This window comes from Lathamus discolor, chromosome 6 (genome assembly GCF_037157495.1).
Source record: "Lathamus discolor isolate bLatDis1 chromosome 6, bLatDis1.hap1, whole genome shotgun sequence".
NCBI lineage: Eukaryota > Metazoa > Chordata > Aves > Psittaciformes > Psittacidae > Lathamus > Lathamus discolor.
The window spans coordinates 31,841,979-31,857,284 of NC_088889.1; the positions used below are offsets into that span (position 1 = coordinate 31,841,979).

The 15,306-nt window shown below is 46.3% G+C and overlaps 1 protein-coding gene across 4 annotated transcripts in view; it reads left to right on the plus strand.

The window, feature by feature from the left end:
* The window catches only part of FOXN3 (forkhead box N3), a 207,239-nt gene that overhangs the window by 56,326 nt on the left and 135,607 nt on the right, over positions 1-15,306 (plus strand). The window lies entirely within an intron of this gene.

Here is a 15,306-nt window from a genome sequence, read left to right on the forward strand (position 1 = left end):
AATGAAAAGCAGAGCTATCAGAGGAGAAGGAGACACCAGTTCTGTTGTCTGCATTGGTATGTTCTGCTGTCCACAGAGCAGGATGAGTGCAGGACTAGCAGCAGCCACAGGTGGTTTGGCCATAGAATCATAGAATGACTTGGGTTGGAAGGGACCTTGAAGATCATCTAGTTCCAACCTCCCTGCTATACTGGTTTGTGTCATGGCTGCGGGTCATGCTCATTTCTGTGCAGGATGTTACCCCTAGGCAAGACAAGGGTCTTGTAAGATGAATATCCTGCTATAGCTGCCTTCCCCTCTCACAGGCGTGCTGTGTTGGCAGGGAGAGACAGACAAACCTTTAGGCAGGGCTTTAAGGTGATGCTTTTGAAAGTACCTGGAGACTGTGGCAGTACTCACCTCACTGAAAGTCAATTAGAAGTCAGTGAGGCTTGGGCTTTTAAATCCTTCCGGGGCTTTTTTTCCAAGTTACCATCAGTACTTGAAAATCTAATCTGTTGGCTATGCCTCCATTGCACCATCCATCTGAGGATCTCTGATCAATGCTGAAAATATCTATAAATCTGTAATACCTTATGAATTCTCTGTATTGACTTGAGTTTTGGGATGTTTTCTGTATAAGTATATTGATTTAGGTTAATGGGAAAAATAACCCAGTCAGTAATAAAAGCTGATGGCAAATCACTTTTCCAGGTTTGGGCAGGTGACAGGCAGTGCAAGGATGGATGGATCCTGTGGGCAAAGGCCAGCAAGTTGGTATGAATGGCTTGTGTGGCCAGTCCTTCCCTCACTGCGGTGAGAGACAGTGCAAGGAGACTTGCTTAAGGGAGAGCAGGATCTCCTTGGGAGCTGGTGAACAAGTCGGCTTAGCCAGGTTACCGTCGGTGACACCAGATACACCTGCCTGCTCTTCTTTATCTGGCTGTTAAGTAGCAAGCTGGGTTTAAAGGGGCTGTTGTTACCACTGCCACAAGCCTCTGCCAGAAGTCCAGCAGGGTCCTTGCGGTCTGTTGGATAAACAGGGGTCATACTCCAGGTGCTGCTCCTCAGGGTTACCTCTGGCAGTGGGAATAGCTGCAGGATTGCAGCTGGGATAGAGTGATGCCTCACACCCGAGCAAGGTGCAATTGGAACAGCAGAGGTATCACTAACTGCGGCACGTTCATCTACATCCCATGCTGATGGAGGAAATCCCATCCAGCAGCTGGTATGCATCTGTACCATCTTGCCTGAAGCTATTCTGGCAAAGAGACTGCAGGGAAAAATATTAGGGATCTGCAGGAAAAGCCTGGCTGCCTGACATGGATGTAATGTTAGGCTTAGCCGCAAGACCAGGAGCGGCAGAATTTGTAACCTGAGTATGTTTGTTCTGGTCAAGCTCCCTGGGATATTAACTCACATTGTTCTAACGCAGTCTCTTGTCCTTGTGGTTTATAAAGCACAAGAGCTTTTTTGCCCTGTTAATTTCCTGAAGCACAGTGTATTGCTTTCTTGTTTTAAATAAAGCTCCTGCTCTATTTTTGAATAACATAATGAGTGAAAAATGACTTTATCCATCCTGGTGGCAGGACAGCAATTTGTTATGCTGCCAGCTGGAGGACCTGGATCAAAAACAGATTTGGGTTCCCAGGCTGCGTGCCAGGGGAGCTGAGACATATTTTAGAGGTGATGTACTTGGACTCTAGGGGGAGATTGTTGACTGAACTGAGCTGCTTTCAAAAACATCCTGCCAGCTGAGCTGCAAAACACTGCTGGGCTTTGCCTCAAAATGGACAGCTCTCCTGCCCCACGCTGTGCCCGGTGCTTAGGAGCTGCTCCTGGGAGCTGGAAGTGCAGGTGAAGAATGCAGGATACTCTGAGTGGAAATTCAGTTCTTGCATGTATGTTCACCCTTATTTATCAGTTATTATTGCATCAATCCAAGCACAAGGAGGTCATGTATAACAATGTTTTGCAGGGGGTTTGCCCTTTTTACATGGAGCTGACACTTGAGTAGGAGATGATGCAAGGCCATCGCTTCCCGTATCACCACCCTGGACTTGACCTAGCCCTAGCCACCCTTTGAAAGCATCCTCTCTCTGTCCCTTCCACATAGTCCTTCCCACCGCACTCCATGATCCTACCTCATTCTCCCAGAGCATTTCCACCTTGGCCATGCTCCTGCTGTCCTAGGCAGGTGCCATGTGTGAGCTGGAGGCTGCAGTGTGCACTGGAACACCTCTGAGAAGTTTGGTAACTCTGATGCTGCAGCTTTTTTAAAGGATTGAACCTACATAGGGCCTGATCTCTTACAGCTTGTGTCTATGTGAGACGGCATCTTCCAGCTGCTGTTCTCTCCATGGATAAAGATATCATCAGCTGGAATGATCTGCTTCCACATTTTGTGTGGACATATTAAGTGCTTGGAAAAACTCCAGGTAATTGAAGTGAGCCTATAAAGGGAAAACTACAGTGAGACTACACGGGAAAATATGTTGTTAGAACACAGTTTTCTCCTGTCTGGGTAGACACAATATTGATAATTATGAGTGTGTGATTAGATGGTCACTGATAGGTATGTTAGTCATGTTTTATTGTTTATGAATATGTGGAGTTCCTTCGAAGAATAAAATACAGAATTAAGTGTATTAGTAGCATTGTCTGAGCAGCAGAAAATCAAGAGGAGTCTGTGTAGACATGAGTCATACGTCCTAGATTTACAATAATGATTATAATACAAGAAATAGGGGTTTCAAGTGAAGCTATCAGGTGGCAGTTTTAAAGGAAGGGAAGAACTTTTTTCACACAATCCATACTTAAAACATGGAACTTCTTACTCTAGAGGCTGCTGTTGATGCTGGAGCTTACAGGAGCCTTGCAAAAGTTGGTAGAATAAAAAGTATCTTTGGATTTACAGCATGCTACAGCATCTGACTGTATGTTTAGCTGAAGCTGTTAAGTAGCAGGTCTCTGGAATATACAGGAGGAGGATGCAGAGTGTCACTGCATTTGTCCTGCTCTTCCTTAGGATGTGGCTGGAACCAGTATGTGGCCAAGAGGAGCTTTGGTCTGACCGGCTTCTTAACTCCTATGGTAATGGTTTAAGGGACTTATGTGACAGGGGCATAAAGGGTGAAATAAGGTAGAGAATTGGATGCTGATTTATTTAGCACTGGCCAAGTAAATGCAAGCGTGCAGTCAAATAGTGCACAAGAGCCACAGTGCACTGGGGTGCCTGGGAGCAGCTTCAGCCTACCTCCCTAAGGACTCTGCAGGCACCAGTATCACACTTCCCACTCATTTGCCTTATTTCATCTGCCTGACCTATGGAAGAAGAAACTCTGCTCAAGTGGAAACCATTAACCTCATTAAGGACCCTTTTTGGCTACCTGACATTAGCTGCTTGACAGGGGTTGTTCTGGAAGTCCAGAGGGGTTTGTAGATGCCAAGTCAGCATGTACAGGTGTGTTAGGACACCCATCAACAAAATCCAGTACAAGTGTACCATCCTTCTCCAAATCCAGTGGTGTGCACCTAAGTGCCCAAATTTACCTTACTGACCTCGTTTCCCTGTTGTCTCTTGAACTTGTCTGTTAAGCATTTTGAAGCAGACAGTTGCTCTTCATTTGCTTGTTCAGCACCCTGCACCACAAAATCTTGAGCCGAAGCTAGGGAGCACATGCCAGGATTACTTTTCCAGAGCAGCTCGTGTGCCAGGGACCACTCCTCACACTGGATTAGTGGGAAAACTCCAGACAGACAGTGTCTTTAGGTCCAGTTGCAGTCCTGTGCTTCATGCATGAGTGCAGCATGTCTATGGCTTCCTAGATCTGATGGCTGTGTATGAGACTCCAGAGTCAAGCTGTGTATGAGGGAGCGTGCAAGACCAGTGCTGCGGCAGAAGAGCAAGTAATAAGTTACTGATGGCAGTGCTTGTTCCAGCCCATTCGTTTTGCCTTCTCCTCTATTACAAAAGTTGTGACAACAGACAGAAGTAAGTGAAAGTAAGGGTGATGCATGTATTCTCTGGCCTCATCTGGCCAGTGTGTATGGTCTTTCTCACTCTGCAAAGCTGCACTCTCCCACTGACTGCCCTGTAATCACTGGAGCATATAAATGTTAGCTTGCTTTGGATTGGGACCTGCGAATGGCAGTGGATGGGCAGTGAGTCAATTTCATACATATGGAGCTGTGCATCGTGCAATTCAAAGGGGTCACAACTTTCACTTCGTGTTGAATGTGTAAGTTTTTTGCTGTGTGAACATCTGAATTTGCTGATTTCTGGTAAGAAATATCTACACTTTGTTGTAACAGTATGGTCAAAGCATAGAGGAGCCCAACCTTCCTGACAGATGGGCACACGCTGCAGTCTTGAGAGCCATGAGACTATGTGGTTTGGAGAGCCGAAAGAACGGAGGAGCTGCAGGAGCAGTTTTCCAGGAGAGATAACAGCTGCGCATGGCTGAGTTTGCCCTGGTACCCAGCATGTACCCATCCAGCTGATCCAGCTTCCTTCACCTCAGGGACATCAGTGGCCCCGGAGCATTGGTAGGGATTACCCATTTGGCTGGAGCTGGCTTTGTGCCCTACCTACGGCATGGGACTCCCACATGAATTTGCTGAGACCAGTGTCTCAGGATCCCCCCAGGTGACCTCTTAGGTCAAAGCCATCCAGGGCACCAGTGCAAGAGTAGTGGCATTGACCAGTCAGGAGATGCATTGGCAGTTGTAGCCAAGTGCTGGCTTTGTTGCACACAGTTCAGAGCTGCACTGTCAGTTTGTTTGCTCATCCTCCCCCATATTTGGCATTCCTCTGATTTTGTAGCCAACCGTAGGTTGTTTTTATTTGGATCAAATCATGCCTAGGGGCAAGGCTGACGTCACTGCTGGGCCTCATTAGGGAAATGAGGAGCAGGGTGTGGGGAGCCTGCTGCAGGAAGCACCTCTGTTTCCCATCACTGAACTGGGAGGTAAACTCCCCTTGCAAGGCAGGTTTGTGGGGTCCAGCATGTGGTAGGGTTTCAAAGCAGCCCTTTGCCAACACCCTTTATCTATAAGGGGCTCAGGAATCTCATGAGGTGGAGAGCTTTTGTCCTGGTTTTGAATGGCATGGAGTTGATTTACTTCCTAGTAGCTGGGGCAGTGCTGTGTTTTGGCTTTAGTCTGAAAATAATGTTGATAACACACCAATGTTTTAGTTGTTGCTAAGTAGTGCTTACCCTAAGTCAAGGACTTTTTAGTTTCCCATGCTTTGCCAGTGAGGTGGTGCTGAAGAATCTGGGAGGTAGCAGAGGCAGGACAGAATCACAGAATCACAGAATCCCAAGGGTTGGAAGGGACCTAAAAAGATCATCTAGTCCAACCCCCCTGCAAGAGCAGGGTAACCTACAGTACATCACACAGGAACTTGTCCAGGCGGGCCTTGAATATCTCCAGTGTAGGAGACTCCACAACCCCCCTGGGCAACCTGTTCCAGTGCTCTGTCACTCTTACAGTAAAGAAGTTCTTCCTGATGTTAACGTGGAACTTCCTATGCTCCAGTTTACACCCATTGCCCCTTGTCCTATCACTGGATATCACTGAAAAAAGCCTAGCTCCATCATCCTGACACCCACCCTTCACATATTTGTAAACATTGATGAGGTCACCCCTCAGTCTCCTCTTTTGCAAGCTAAAGAGACCCAGCTCCCTCAGCCTCTCCTCATAAGGGAGATGTTCCACTCCCTTAATCATCTTTGTGGCTCTGCGCTGGACTCCTTCAAGCAATTCCCTGTCCTTCTTGAACAGAGGGGCCCAGAACTGGACGCAATATTCCAGATGCAGCCTCACCAAGGCTGAGTAGAGGGGGAGGAGAACCTCTCTTGACCTACTAACCACTCCCTTTCTAATGCACCCTAAGATGCCATTTGCCTTCTTGGCCACAAGAGCACATTGCTGGCTCATGGTCATCCTCCTATCCACCAGGACCCCCAGGTCCCTTTCCCGTTCACTACTTTCCAGCAGGTCACCCCCCAACCTGTACTGGTACATGGGGTTGTTCTTCCCCAGATGCAAGACTCTACACTTGCCCTTGTTAAATTTCATCAAGTTTCTCCCCGCCCAACTCTCCAGCCTGTCCAGGTCTCGCTGAATGGCAGCACAGTCCTCTGGTGTGTCAGCCACTCCTCCCAGTTTTGTGTCATCAGCAAACTTGCTGAGGGTGCACTCAGTTCCCTCATCCAGGTCATTGATGAAAATATTAAACAGCACCGGTCCCAGCACCGACCCCTGAGGGACTCCACTAGTCACAGACCTCCAGCTAGATTCTGCGCCATTGACCACAACTCTCTGCCTTCTTCCTTTCAACCAGTTCTCGATCCATCTCACTACTTGATCGTCAAGCCCACACTTCCTTAGCTTATCTATGAGGATGCTGTGGGAGACAGTATCAAATGCCTTACTGAAATCAAGAAAAACTACATCTACCGCTCTACCATCATCCCTCCACCTAGTCACTTCCTCATACAGCTGACCCGAACTAGCCAAAGGGGTATTTCATACCACAGCACATCATGATCAGTATATAAACTGGGGGGAGTTGGCTGGATACTGGTTAGGGACGTGCTGGGCATCGGTTAGCAAGTGGTGAGTAATTGTACTGTGCATCACTTGCCTTTCTTGGGTTTTATTCATCTGTCTCTTTTTGTTACCTCCTTTTTCATTACTACTATTATTATTATGCTGTTATTATATTTTACTTTTATTTCAGTTATTAAATTGTTGTTAACCCATGGGTTTTACCTTTATACTGGTTCTCCTCCCCATTCCACCAGGGGAGCGATGGAGGTGCGCGAGTGGCGGCTTGGTGCTGAGTTGCTGGCTGGGGTTAAACCACGAGAGCCTGTGATAAGTTAAGACTTGCCTGCTATGTGGTGTAGGCTGCTCTGTTGCTGTCTTCTGTTGTCAGGGGGGTTGTTTGGGTTTTCTTAATCACCATTTTAAAGAGCAGTACTATCACAGCAACAGGGTTCCTGTGTATCTCTGGTAAATGCAGAATCTGGATGTAAAAAAAATGAAGGGTAATCACATGGTTGTTGCTAGATCGTAAAGTTCTTCAAGTAGTGCAGAAGTTCTTACTCTCCTTAGTTACAGCATTTCCAGCTTGGAAGAAGGTCAGGGTTTAGTGAAAATTATTTCATTTGTAAACTTCCCTTGGTAGCCCTTTGTTTTCCTTGTGTAGATATCGCTGTGCTGTTGCCGTATGTCTCCCACACTTCACCTTGGTTTATACCTTACACAGGGACTGGACTTTAGCTATGTAATTCCTGGCTTTCCCTTTTATCTAGTTGTTTCTGACCTTTGGAGTTGGGTTGTGTAACCAGAGGTGCAAGTAGTAACTTTTTTCCACTAGAGATCAGACGCATGTCATATAAGACAGTGTCTTTAGTGCCATTCTGTAGTTGCTAGTTCAACATGCAAGTCACTAAATACTGTGAGCCATTAATCTTCCAGAGAAAAGTACTGTTTGAAGAGAGCCAGTGCCTGTTCCAGCCACCCCAGCTGCAACCACCACTGCTTCTGCCGCTAACACTGAAATAGAGCCTGTCTCTTATTTCATGCTAAAAAGGGTAACAAAAGCATTCCTAGAAATAGGCTGTTTCTAAACATATCAGAAGCTTGTTTGGTCCAGCACCTAAAAAAATGCAAGTGTGTTTTCAAAGTCCTCTGTTTTCATTTGGCACAAATCACAGATGTTCACAGAAGTATCAGTAAGCACAGGCTGTGGGTATAGACTGCTTCTCATTAAACATGCACGTGCCCTTGTCTTCTTCTTTAGACCTGGCCTGCATTTTGAGGTCAGACTTTAATTTCTGAAGAATGTAATTCAGAGCTATTTATAGCGCTTCGTGATTACCTGCAACTACTAATGAAAAAGACTTGGCAACTGAGAAGTAAATACATAGCAGCTGCAGCTGCTTTAACTCTGCTGGAGGTAGTGAAAAAGAAAGCCTAAACATCCGAGCAAATTTAACAAGGGGGCAGAAGCAAGCAAAGTGTCCGTTTGATTGCAAGATGTTTTACAGGCAGAAGCCAACACAGGAGGCTCCAGATCCCTGTATTTAAAGTTTACTTTGCTGTTTGTCTTGAGTGGGGTCAGTGTTGTAGTGAATAATTTATAGGCAGCATGAATGAGCTCATTAGTCACCTTTTCAGGGCTTAAATGAGTTCTGTGGTTGTCATTACATGGGCCTTGTGCTCAGCGGCTGATCAGGAGGGCAGCCGTCAGCTGGCTGGCTTATGGCAAGACAGCCCATCTCCTTCCAGCCTTGACTGACCTTTGTCTTCTACTGAAACCCTGACTCTGCCAGCCGGTGCTGGCCCAGTAACCTGCAGGGGTTTCTCCACTGATAGGTTGGGGTTTTTTTGGTTATATGTGATGTTTGCTTGGTAATGTGTTGTTTTTGTGATGTACTTCTTTTATCAATTATGGAAAAAGTACTGAAGATGATATGACAAGTGATGAGGAGTAAGTAAAACATTCTACTGCTTACAAGCAACAGAAGCGACTTGTCTTTTCAAACGTGCTTCAGAATTTTGTTATAGCCATAGCATCTTTCTGTCCTTGAGATGCCTGTGGAAGTGCTCTAAACTGTGCCGGAACTAGCTGAGCCTCAGAAGGAGACATAACTATCAGTGTTTACAGGACTGCAGATTTAAACAAACAAGCAAACAAAAAATTCTGAGATTATTTTGTATTGCTTTGGCTGCCGAGGCCCGCTCCGTCCTTGAGGCATCCTTGTGAGAGCCCAACAGAATGAGAAATCTGCTTGTGAAAGACCTGTGAGGTGTTGCCAGCACCGTTCCTCCCAGATCGCTGCAGCAGTTAGCTGAAGTTACCTGTTGCCAAGAAGACTGGAGCAGTGCCAGAAGAGCCAGCATAACTCATGCCCCGGTGGAGAAGTCAGCCCATAATTGTAATGAACTTCTGTCACCACAGAGAGGCCAAAAGCTGTTTGCAGGGAAACCCACCTCACAGTGAATGTGGCATTGGGGGGTGGTTCTCTGGCCATAGCTGGCAAAAGAAATTGCTGCTGGGGTGTGGGTAATCTAGTTGTTCTTTTTTGCTGTGCCAGTTTTTCTCATTCCTTCCCAACTCTTGCTTACCTGCTCTGCCTGGTGGCTGCTCTCTGGTTTAGCCACGGAGTGCAGTTTGTCTGTGGTTGTGGAGGGGAGCACAGAACAGCCAGCAGCTTTGTGCAGATTCTACTGACTTCTTAGTCCTTCCTCTGCAGTCTTTCATTGCTTTCCATTCCTTGCTCCTGGATGTGTTTGGTAGGCCAGTATATAGTACTGAAAACACACCAAGGGTAGAAGTCTGCTGAATCATTTTACGACACTTTGCTTGTTTCCCAAAACCTTCATCCTCTCAGCATCCCTTTGCAGACACAACTATAGGTTAGATGTGCTTGTCCATTATTGCATCACCTCATACAACCTCTTGTAGCTGTTTCTGCGTTGCTGCAGTTTGGGAATCTGGACCTGCATCTCACAGGATTTCCTCCGGGAACAGTGTTCAAGAAACTTACAGGAAGAGTAGTGCTGTGTAGTGAATAAAGGAAAGTACCCTGGAATATCCTGTGCTACAAAGAGCTTGAGATCAAGCTGGGACTCGGTACAGCTGTGGATGGGAAATCCACCTGGTGCAGGCAAGTGGTCAGGGGCTAAGAGTGCCTAGTAGCTTATAGCGCCTACTGATAGCAAACTGTGTTTAGTGTCAGTTTCTGACATCCCCGGCTGATGAGATGTGAACACAAACTTCACTACCTGTGGGGTCCTGGTGCAACTTAATTTTGGAAGCATAGATACACAAATAGAAGGCAAACTTCTGAAGTCCTTAATAAAATGAACAGCTTGTATGCAGGAAAGCTCAGGCAGGACTCAGAATATATTGTCCAAAAAGAATTTTGTCCCTTTTGTCTTAGTTTTAGAAATTCAGTTTGGCAATACAGTTTGGGAACTTTATCAAAAGAACTTAGTTCTCCATTACAGTTTTCCCCAGAACTTGTGATCTTTACTTCTATGCAGTGTTGGCTGCTGCTTTTCTTCCACTTTCCTTTCAAGAACAGAAATACAGTTGATTTCTGGTTCTGCTGATTACTTGTAAGTTGGATTTCAGCTGCCAAATGGTGAATACTTACGCTGAGATAACTCCAGGCCACATTTTGCTGCTTTACACCTGTACAACAGATAGCAAGAGTCCAGGCACCAAACCCCCAAAAGAGTTTTCTTTTTTCAGCCTCTTCAAACACTGCAGCAGTACCAGAAATACTGGCTCATGTTGCAATTAATGCACCAGCTGTGTTAGGTTAGGTGTGATTTCAGCCCAATATAGTCATTATAGCAGAAGACTCCAATAAAAATATGTTTATGGCAGCAACATTTTGCTTCCCGCTGGCTGGGCTACTAAAATAAGTGGCACTGGCAGAAGCACCCAGTATAAGTTAGGTTGCTGTAATTACACTGGGAAGGCATCTCTTACATGGACCCAATTTAACAAATGTATGTAGGACAAACTAGCATGCATGATACTCCTCTCCCACTGCACTCATGTACAGAAACACACCTTCTGATTGCTTGTCAGCTGTATGTAATTTTAGTGCTAAGTATGCTCATTTGCTTAGAAGCTGTGTTACTACAATAACATCGTACCTGTGCATACATTATTTTACATAGGAACTATTTCATAAGTCTGGATTCTATTGTAAGAAATTTATTATATTTTAGGCTGTGAAACAGAACTACTATAGATACTTGTGTTTGCGTGCACTTCTGACACAGCTTCATACAGAAGCTCCTTTTCTCACCAGTTCAGTTCTGTTTCTGTTGGGTTTCGCAAGCTGGGGCAAATGAGAACCTGAAGAATAATTAAATGAAAGGTTGGGAAGATGCTCTGTAAATCTGATTCCATGGTCTCAAGTGAATAAGCAGAAGATAGATCTCCTGTCAGTAAGCTGGAGTAAGCTGGGACTTCGTCGCGTGTGCAGCTTAAATCTTTAGCTTGTGTTTGGGGTGGGAGAGGAAAGGCAAGTGCGTGCTTGTAAAAGACATGGGGCAGAAAGGCAGGGTACAACTGCGGGCCAGGAGCTGCTCTTTTCCCCGGAGTGAGGCAATGTCTGTCAGCAGGTTAGGTCTGTTAACTTCTGAATGAGGCATCAGGTCTTGGCTGTTCGGAGGCAAATTCAGATACAGCTGTTTCTGTGCCCCAAAAGTGGGCATGGTGCAAACAACACCACCAGGCTGGTCTGTCACGGTTAAAAATAAAGACGTGCTGGCACTGCAGGCTCTGTGTGAGGGATTGGAGGAGAACGCTGTGAACAGGAGTTGTGAAAGAGGAAACGAGCAAACACATATTGTATTCAAGATGTAGTTTTTAATAGCGCCCAAAGGTATTCGGCGTGCTTCTGCTCTGTACAAGATTAAATCTGTTGCCTCAGAGAAAACAGAAGTTCAGAAATGGCAAGACTGATCGGGGACACTAATCATTCTGCATGGGGGAAGAATGGGAACAAAATGAGATGCCAGTATGTGGTGTTAAGGGCCGAAGATGTGTCCCACTATGAGGGTCTGATTACTGCAGGCAGCAGTCCTGTCCACTTCAGTCTTTGAAAGGTACCCCACACATCAGGAGCCTTTCAGAACTGGGAGGTTTTTGTGTACAGCTGCATGTCAAATTGTAAATCCTAATGAGCACGCTTAGTTGGCAAACCTGCAGCAGACTTCAGGGAAGAAATCTGACTCTGATGTAAAGAGAATAAACATTGATGAGGATGACAGTCAATGAGGACATTATAATTGGAGATCAGGTTAGGAATGGGGACTTAAAGGGGAGGATAAGAAGTGCAGGTCTATTGAAAGGTGAGTCTGGTGAGGTCAGAGTACAGAAAGTAGAAATATTTAGCACGATCATGTGGCATAGTCGTAATACTAGCAAAGGAAGATGTTCTCAGCAGGGATGGAGATGGAGGGGGGAAGATGAGCTTTGGAGGGTTGATAAAGAGCCCGTGACCTTTGCTGCCTTGATGGCTTGTGGGATGTTATCAGGGATTCCAATCTAGAGACGGATAAGAGATAAAGGAGTATAGGGAGATGGCTGGAAATCCTCATTAAATAAGATACTGCAACATCTGCAGTTGGTATTCTGAAATCTGAGTGGAAAGATTAGACTGTTGCATATTAGCCCACAAGGCTAAAGTGCAGCTCTGCACTGCTGGTACTCCTAATCGGCCTTCAGTACAGCAAATACTTTGGTGTTGATGTACAAACAGTTTTCATCTGTCAGTGTAGCAAATCTTTTGCTAAATGAGTTATTCCTGTCTTAGAAATGGGAAAATCAACACCTTAAGGAATTTAGTGGCTTGCTGTTGTGGTTTAACCCCAGCCAGCAGCTAAGCTATGCACAGCCACTTACTCACTGCCCCTGTGTGCGGATGGAGAAGAGAACTGGAAAAGTAAAAGTGATAAAACTGGTGGGTTGAGGTAAAAGCCAAAACAGTGTAACTCCAAATGCTAACCCCCTCCTTCTTCCTCTTCCTCCAGCTTTATATGCTGAGCATGGCATCCCGTGGAGTATCCCTTTGGATAGTTGGGGTCAGCTGTCCCAGCTATGTCCTCTTCAAGTTCTTGTACCCCCCCAGCCTTCTCACTGGCAGGGTGGTGTGAGAGGCAGAAAAGGCCTTGACTGTGTCAACACTGCTCAGCAGTAACAAAAACATCCCTGTGTTATCATTACTGTTTTCAGCACAAATCCAAAACATAGCCCCATACTAGCTACAGTGAAGAAAAATTAACTCTATCCTGGCCAAAACCAGCCACTTGCCTAAGATTACAGTTTGTTGCTTGATGGCCATACATTGGATGTTCTGGTGCTGCTGTTGTTAATGTAGCCAGCAGTCAGTGATCTTTCAGTAGTGCCATCTGAGACTATTATCCTTTCTTGAATTAGTCGTAGTAAGTACACTAGCAAAGAGTCAGAAGAAGCTGGGGGACAGGGTACCAGCATTTACCTTGCTGCTGGTGTTTTATATCTCTGGAACCCAGCAGTTCCAGTTGCTGCTGAGCTCAGGGGTGAGAGGGAGCCAGCGAGAGGCTGCCCCATCACCACTACCTCGCATGGGGCATCACAGTGGGAAGCTCCATGCCAGCCCTCCAACCTGGCATGCAGTCTGTCCCCCTGCTTTCCTGGGCTTGTGTGTCACCCACTGCTGGCCCCTGCACTTGATCATGCTGGCTTTGCTCTCTACAAAGCGAAAGTCTTGCGGTGGTCCTTCACTGTAATCCTTATGTGCGCTCTGGGGAAATTCCTACCCGCCACGGAAAAGGTATAAAACATGGCACTGATCTCATTCCACCCATATCGATGGGGAATATTGCCACTGATTTCCAACAGAACTGAGCAATGTACCTGAATAGGATGCATGCAAAATGTATTCAGGGTATAATACTCTTTGCATACTGCCCTGCATCTCACGAGGCTTCCTCTTCTCACTTCAGAAATAACTTCTCATTAGCTGAATTCTTCTTGGTAGTCTGTTCAAGACACTTGACTTTTACAAGTGATGATAAATGCAATAAATCTCCTTGCTTGCCGATAAAGAGATGTGTTGATCCACTCAAGAATGTCTGAGGCATTTGGAGTAAATTCAGGTGGGTGGAGTTACGACTTGGTAATTTTCGTCTGGGTTGGAAACCAAAGGCCCATGAGATAAGAACTGTGTAAACTAATGGTCTGCTGACTGCTGGAGTGTTAGAGCTGGTGGAGTCGCAGGGCAGGGTTACCAGTGGGTAAGGGTGATACTCTGCTTGCCTGATAGGTATTCTTCCCGTACTTCAAAACAGCTGCTGGCATGTCTTCTTGAAAACATGCAAGAATGTGAAATAGCAGTTCATAGGGTAGGGGAGGGAAAGCTATCGGCAAAAGGAGGTCTTGGCGAGTTATGACAGGAATTTCGAGTTTGAGAGAGTCAACGAAATGCTTTTCAGCCATGCACTTTGAGAACGAAGTCGTTGCCAGTCTTGGCTGAAAATGTGTATTTTGCGTCAGAGAGATAAAAAGGGGTAACCCGTGGTTTGGAAAGTGACTAAGCACAGGCACAGACGTGCAGGAGGACACAGCGGTGACCCTGCTTAGCGGGACAATATTGACAGAATTCAGTAGCCAGCACAGAATTCCTGCAAGGTCTTGAGACAGCTGCCCTAACTTGTCTAATTAAAACGGCTAAAATGCTTTTCTTCTTGGTTTAGGGATGATTTCGGTGTCCAGAGCTGCATTGGAAAGGATCTACGACTATACCTGTATTTCTAATTTGTACTATGTTGTTTACACGTTTCTGCAGACCTTTTCTATACTGAGTGGAAAATTATTTTCAAAGTATGCTAAATCTGCAAGCCTTGTTTACCCAGAGCAGAAAATCGTCAGTTTTTGTGGCTTAGCTACAAAACCGTTTCTTCTACTTGTTTTGGGGGTGGACAGCCATACCTTAATTTCATGCTGTGAATCATTGAAGCTGCTTGAGATAAAGCATGTTGCATACAGCAGACTGTACATTTAACTAGTGCTGTCTAGACTGGGCAACTTCTGTTTTTGTTTCTAAATCAAGTTAGTTCCCTCCAATTAATTTAACTGTTGGTAAGGTTTTTTTTTTAACTCAAGTTGATACTAGTTATGTCAAGGTAAGGTAGCAGAAGAGAAAATGAGCCATTCTTCATTAAATCAGGCCTTATTTGGAAGCAGATTTCCTTAGACTAAAGAACTGAACTGGTGGGGTTTCGCCTCGGCAGTTACTGCAGATTTCTGCAGCACGGCTCTTTACTGCTCAGCAGAGGCCGTAGCTTCGCGACGCACCGAGCCAGCAGCAGAGACCCAGGCATTATCCCGGCGGCTGCTGCCTGCCGGCGCGCACTGCACCCCGCTCTGGACACGGGAGCGGCGCAGATGTGTTTGAACCCGGCCGAGGGACTCGTACCGGAGGCTCGGGTCGTGCCTCGCCGGTGGGCTCTCAGGTTTTCCGCTCCCCGGCAGGAGTCACTTGCCTGTGGGGAGAGGTGCAGGACGGAGCCTGGTGTTGGGAGATGTCGCCCCTGCTCCTCCGGGCGGGGAGAGCAGTGCTGCGGAGTGTTGCTCTGTGGGCTTGTGGTGCCTTTCGTGGCGACCGTCTAGTTTATTGCAGTTCAGCGGGGGTCGGTCTAGCCGTGCCTCCCGCCCCGCCACGGGCAGGTGGAGAGACTCGTACAAGTGGGAGCGCCGCTGCCGCCCCGCCGAAGGGCACCGGCAGCGCCGCCAGTTCCCTC